Genomic DNA, 6,593 nt, shown 5'->3' with positions numbered 1-6,593 from the left:
TTTCCTTTCTGTTTCCTTTCCGTCCAGCGAGCACTGGTCTCACAGCGGACGGAGTGAGCTCTTCCCCAGTAGAGCGCTTACGTTTTCTCTTTCATCCAGCGATGCAGTGTGAGAAAATCTCCTGGGCAAGCACTGATTTTCCTTTCTGTTTCCTTTCCGTCCAGCGAGCACTGGTCTCACAGCGGACGGAGTGAGAACTTTCCCGGTAGAGCACTTACGTATTCTCTTTCATCCAGCGATGCAGTGTGAGAAAATCTCCCGGGCAAGCTCTCATTTTCCTGTTTTCTTTCCGTCTAGCGAGCATTGGTCTCATAGCAGACGGAGCGAGAACTTTTCCGGTAGAACACTTACATTTTGTCTTTCATCCAGCGATGCAGTGTGAGAAAATCTCCCGGGAAGGCACTCAATTTTTCCTCCCTACAATCGCTCCCCGTTCACAGACCAACAGGGGCCATCAGCCCAGATGGAGAGCCTCTATTACTGGCCTCCCCGGTCAAGCACCCAGGCACCTTCTCGAGATGCCAGCCCGCCAAACTCGGCACTCATTTGGGGGGTCTTTAGTCTGGCGGCTGTCCTCTGCTCTTGAACTTTGGGGGGAGTACTCTGGGTTCGGGCCGAACTCCGAGCCCTCCCTCCGGACAGCACGCCAAATACGCATTAAACTTTACCCTCCAAATTATATGTAAGTGTGAACTCGTGAAATGATGTTTTATTAACAAGTTCGGGAGGAGCATTTTCAGATAATTAAACACAGGTGAAAGCACTCTCTGAACATCAAACACAGGTGAAAGCATTCTCAGATAATCAAACACAGGTGGAAGCACTCAGCAATCAACCTAAGAGGGTACAAATAGACTCAGCAGTCTTACCTCATTATGTTGTCAGTTCGCAGCATCCCCCCACCAGCCCTTCTCCACACACTTTAGTCCTAAAACACACTTACATGGGGGGGAGTACTCTGGGTTCGGGCCGAACTCCGAGCTCGGAGCCCTCCCTCCGGACAGCACGCCAAATACGCATTAAACTTTACCCTCCAAATTATATGTAAGTGTGAACTCGTGAAACAGCATCTTGGTGACAAGAAAGTGACAAGAATTACACTTATAAAAAAAAGTAGGTCTGACATGCTCCAATAGTCATCCCTAGTCCTCATTCATTTCAGAAAGCCTCTATAGTATATTTTCCTTATAGTTTCAGGTAAGCTTAAGCTTCTGATTGCAAAGCAGTTGGGGAGTTTTTGAATAAATCAAGTTCAAGTGAATGACATCAGAGGAGCGCAAGAAAAATTCGAGACAGCTATGAACTTGACAGAGAACCTTCCTGCGCCTCGTCCATTAATTGTATATAGCAGGAAAAGTTAAGTCTTCTCAGCGTGAGAAATACAAGGTGTGGTGTGTGACCATGTGAACTGACTGAAATGCGTGTGTCTCACTGTGAATGCGTGAGACTCAAGTATTTTTTCCCCAATACTTTTTTGAGTATCAAAGCATTTGTTTAATCTATAATTACTAAGTTATGGATCTGTTAATTTAATAAGTTAATAAAAATATGGTTCACATCTCACAAGTTCCTCCAAAGCAGGCACGTGCAGAGGGGGGGGGGGGGCGGTGGGTGCCCAAGCACCTGCCCCTTTACCCCTGGATGACCAAAGTGCCCTTTTTGTCAAGGCATTTTTTTTTTGTAATTAAATGCCCTTTTGTGAAGGCCTGCCCAATCTAACTATTAGTAAAATTAATAAAAAATAATTTAGACGCAAATAAAATTTGTCACATGATGACGTATTGACCTTTCATTGGACAATCTCTTTTGGGACAATCACTAGCTAGCTCACAGCGCTAACAGCGCCCACACGTGCACGACACGGTGCGCAGTAGAGGGAGGATCCCCCTCGAGCCGGCATTGAACCGAAGCGATGCTTGTTATATTGTTATTATTTTACAAGAACAACGTGAGGAGAGCATGCACAGCTTTTGTTTATTGCTGTCTGTGTGTATTAACATCTCTAGAACGTTAGATGCAAACAGGGCTCTCAAGTCTCACGCATTCGGCGGGAGACACACGCATTTCAGCCAGTACTCGCCACACCTTGCATTTCTCACGCTGAAAAGAAAACATTCTTCCAATATAAAAACAATGGATGAAGCAAAGGCAGGGACGTTCTCTGCAGGGAGTTCATACAGGTAGCTGTCTCGAGTTTTTAGGTGTGCTCAACTTCACGCAGCAATGCAAGAACCGAAACGCACATGACATCAAAGTACCGCGAGAAATATTCGGGAAATCATACGGAGGAGTTTGATTTCAAATTGCTCTCAAGCTGTTCTAATGTCATCCACCTGTCACGCGGAGGTTGTTGGAAGAGCAAGATCCGATGAATACGGTAAAAAACTCGTTTAATTTTTGTATCATATTGAATTTACGATTGGACTCGCCTTTGATAAAAGACAATGTGAGCTGATGTTGGGTAATATAGCCATACTCGTGCTAAATTATTAACTCAGTCAAAAACTCTCCAGCTTTGCAACCAGTTTTAGTTTACCTGAAAATAAAGTAAAGTACTAGAGGCTTCATGAAATGAATAAAAGGAGAGATGAATGTCATTATTTTATTTCCCTGTCATCAAGGCATCAAAGTGTGCAAAAACACAACACAAACACGATTCAAAAGCTAAAATATGTAGGCTACTCTCTTTGTATACAAATTTCGAACAGGATTAGAATTGAATTATATTTTAAATATGACAACAAAAACACAAGCCTGTAAACGTAATAATATCTTAATGTCACAATGCAATAATATCATATAATTTTAAAACTGCATACTGTTCACACACACAAACACAAAATGAAATGCACTGTAAGTCGTTTTGGATAAAAGTGGCTGCCAAATGCATAAATATATAGATATAAAACTCAGTCTATATAGATTTTTCTGTCTCACTCTGTCTTGCAAGGAAAATAAAGAAAAACGTTAGACCTAAAATCATCTTTCTATTCTGTATTACTTTATTATTTGTTTCAGTTGTGTGCTTGCGTATCAGCGAGCAAAGTGCCCTTTTTATTCTTTGAGCACCTGCCCCTCCAATTGTCTCTGCACGGCCCTGCTCCAAAGCTTATTTTTTGTGGTGGTTGGTGAGGAGATTCCCCCTTTTCATATGTAAAGCGCTTTGAGTGTTGCAGAAAAGCGCTAAATAAGTGTAACAAATTATTGTTATTATTATTACTACTTTGTTGCCCTATTTATTATTGCCATAGCTGTGTATTTAATATGACCACTTAAGTTATTGAGAGACTGAGTGCATCTGTTCACACTGATTTCAATAGCAGCTATCTTATTATAATGTCTATTGGTATCAATGTTAATATTTTTATGAAAACATATTTTAAGTTATGATATACCACCACTAAAAAAAAACACAACGTGTGTGGCCCCCCGTGCTGCAGCAGCTAGGCGTCCCTTATTTTTCCTGTACTTCCTCCATGCACACTCACGTTGGTTGAAAGTTGTACAGGAGGTTGTATATGATGAACAAGCAGTTACTCTTCAGGTGCTTTGAGGCTAGCAAGTGCAAAGGTAGAAACTAGATCACTACTCACTAAATAAGTCAAAATCAAAACATTAATTTGGCCTTTGATTTAAAATAGTATAAACCAGGTGAGTTTGCAAGTTTACCTAGCATGATGGCTAATTAGCGATTAGCAAGCTAATAATGTTTGTTTCGATTGCTAAACGACAGTGATCACAACTGGAGCTACATGTGCAAAACACTAACTACAGTCTGTGCTACCAAAAATTCACCTGAGCACAACTCTAAACACATGGCTCAAAACAGCTCAGTGCAGCCAAACACTAAACACAACCCTCACTGAGATAACACACACTGTCACTCACAACACACTGAGAGGAAAAACACTAACATCAAACACCAATACACAAAATATAAGCTTTTTATCTTTACAGTTTTAACAATTTCAGTGACGTCACACAAAGTAATGTTTTCTTCAAAGAATGATTTATTTATTGATAGTCAGGGGGCCAATTCTGAAAAGGGCTTCCGTTAAGACTTTTGCGGACATGTTTTGGTACAAGCTGTCACCCTATTTTTTTTATTAGAAGACACCTACAGGTAAGAGATTAGGGTGGTTGTCAAGCTGAATTATTATTTTTTTTACTTGTGCAAGCGATTTCAGGACAATTTTTTTGGTTTCCAGCTCAACTCGACAATCCAACAATAAATGTTAAAATCTCCACAACCACAAGGCCCATATACATAAAAATGGTATCAAATGAAAGCAAACACTCATGGGATGCCTGCTGAAGTGTCAGAATAAACATTCATTGTACAATGTAAGAGAAAACAGAACCAGAACATGAAAAAAACAATCTCCGCCTAAAGAGAACCAGTTTTCAAAGTGAATATCAGCTTGGAAACATAACATAGTATCCCAAAAGTTCTATCTATCAGTACCCCTATCTATGGGAATGAGTCAAGCCAAGTTTAAAGCTTGTAGGGAGAGACACAAGTTATGCACAAGTTCTAAAACTTTAATGTCAAGCCGAAATGTAGAACTGTAGATGGTGGTCTATGGTGCTATTTGACTTCATTAATGAACCAGGTTGTAACACATACTATATTTAATTGACATATCACTATATTTAATAGTTCTATCCTAACATAACTGCTCTCTCACTTCTTTGGTGTTAGGGGTTAGTAACTAGTTAGTAGTAATACATGGTAATGAAGAGCAGCTCGAACATTAAAAAGTAAAGTTTGATTTAAGTTCAGATTTAAAGACTTTACCGCATGTCTGGATTTTAAACTTTATACATACACACGTGAGGAAGATCTTCATTTATGTCTGGACATTGAGGAAGCATTTATCTTTATCGTTTCCTAAGAAGAACAATGAGGACGCACTGGAGGATATTGGAAGTAAGTAACAGTTAATTTATACTATTTATATTTGCTATCATGTAATATACTCATGGCTTGTGCAGTTCAGCCTACGCACAGTAAGCATCAGCAGACGGCACGCTTCGGATTGAAAAAGTTTTGCATTGTTTACAAACGAGGACGCGATTTCACGTAATGGCGGATTTCACTGTTGTATGCTGTACAATGTTAAACACAGTTATTCACTTATATCCTTCATGGCAACTTTCAGTAAGCCTGGACTGCTGTATCTTTTAAGTGATGTAATATGATTCCATGTTTACATGCTTATTTACAAACGAGGACGCAATCTCACGTAATGGCGGATTTCACTGTTGCATGCTGTACAGTGTTAATGGCCGCCATATGCAATGTGTTTTTAAAGTTCATACGCACTTACAGAAACACGTTTAAAACCGAAGCTAGACGATAAGGGGATGGGCATCTGAAAACAGCTTTTTATATAACTAATCACTGCAGATGTTTATTTGAGATGTTCTGAATTTAGTTTATGTACATGATAGTTTATATGAATGTACTATCAGCGATATTTACCTATCAGTTATATATGTAAGGGTATTTCAGTGGACAATTTATGCTAACAGCTGTCCATAACTCTCTTACAGGTCTGTATCCCTCTCATCAGTACAGAAACTATGAAGTGGAAAAACACTTTTTGGACATAAAGTTATATGGTAACATTAGCCACATGACCAGCTCTGTTGTTTATCAGTTTCTTATACAAGTTAAGTTTTTGAATTGAGTTTGTTTCTAAATAAACTGAAAATGTCCTACTGACCTTCATCTCTATTTTTATTATATTGTTAACTTCTTAATAAACCTCAAACAAACATGTATACATTTGTCCTCACATTCTTTACTGTAGTTCCCAACATTCCTGCCTCATTATGCAGCTCATTATGCGAGCCTTTGTTTGCTAGCTGTAAATCAATCCTTTCTCGCATACGGACCCTCTTAACAAAAACTGTCTTACAATTTCTAAATCAATATATTGGTTTATGTGAATGAGTAAGCAGAATGATTTTCACATCATTTTAATGAGAAAACTCTTGACGATTAGATTCTGTTTAGAAAATCTTGTTAAAACATGTTTAGTATGGGTTTTGTGGACTTATATCAGTGACTTAAAAATTTAGCTTTTTTTAAAAACCACACATAAACATTTTTCTCTCAAAAATACAAACATGTACATACATGTAGCTCATACAATATTTTAGCCCAGTTTGTGCTGAACGCAGTGGTATGAGACACTTGCCATTAATATGTTTAAAGCAACTGAAAAAAGACCAAATGTAAGAGCATGTCAGAACCTCTGACAGTGTCCCAAAATGGTCGGCCCCAGAGGGTTAATGTCCTAATAATCAGCATACTTATTTGTATGTCCCACAGCTGACATGGAACGTTATTAACCTGTTCGGGAACTTCATTTTTTTTGCTCTAACCGGTTCAGGAACGTCAGTTTTAGGGAAGAACCGAAAACCGGAAACGTTAAAATACTGCTTCTGTTCAGAACGAACCAATTGGGAAAAAACCTGTTCAAAGCCCTGGTTTGCAGACAAACTGTTCTTCATCTGCAGCCCGTATGTGGGCAACATTAATTATCAATCCCAGCTGCCGTTGCCACTTTTTCATCATCATCGGG

Source organism: Misgurnus anguillicaudatus, chromosome 5 (genome assembly GCF_027580225.2).
Source record: "Misgurnus anguillicaudatus chromosome 5, ASM2758022v2, whole genome shotgun sequence".
In the NCBI taxonomy this organism is placed as follows: Eukaryota; Metazoa; Chordata; class Actinopteri; order Cypriniformes; family Cobitidae; genus Misgurnus; species Misgurnus anguillicaudatus.
The sequence above is the reverse complement of the archived record's forward strand: the minus strand, read 5'-3'. Positions refer to the sequence as shown.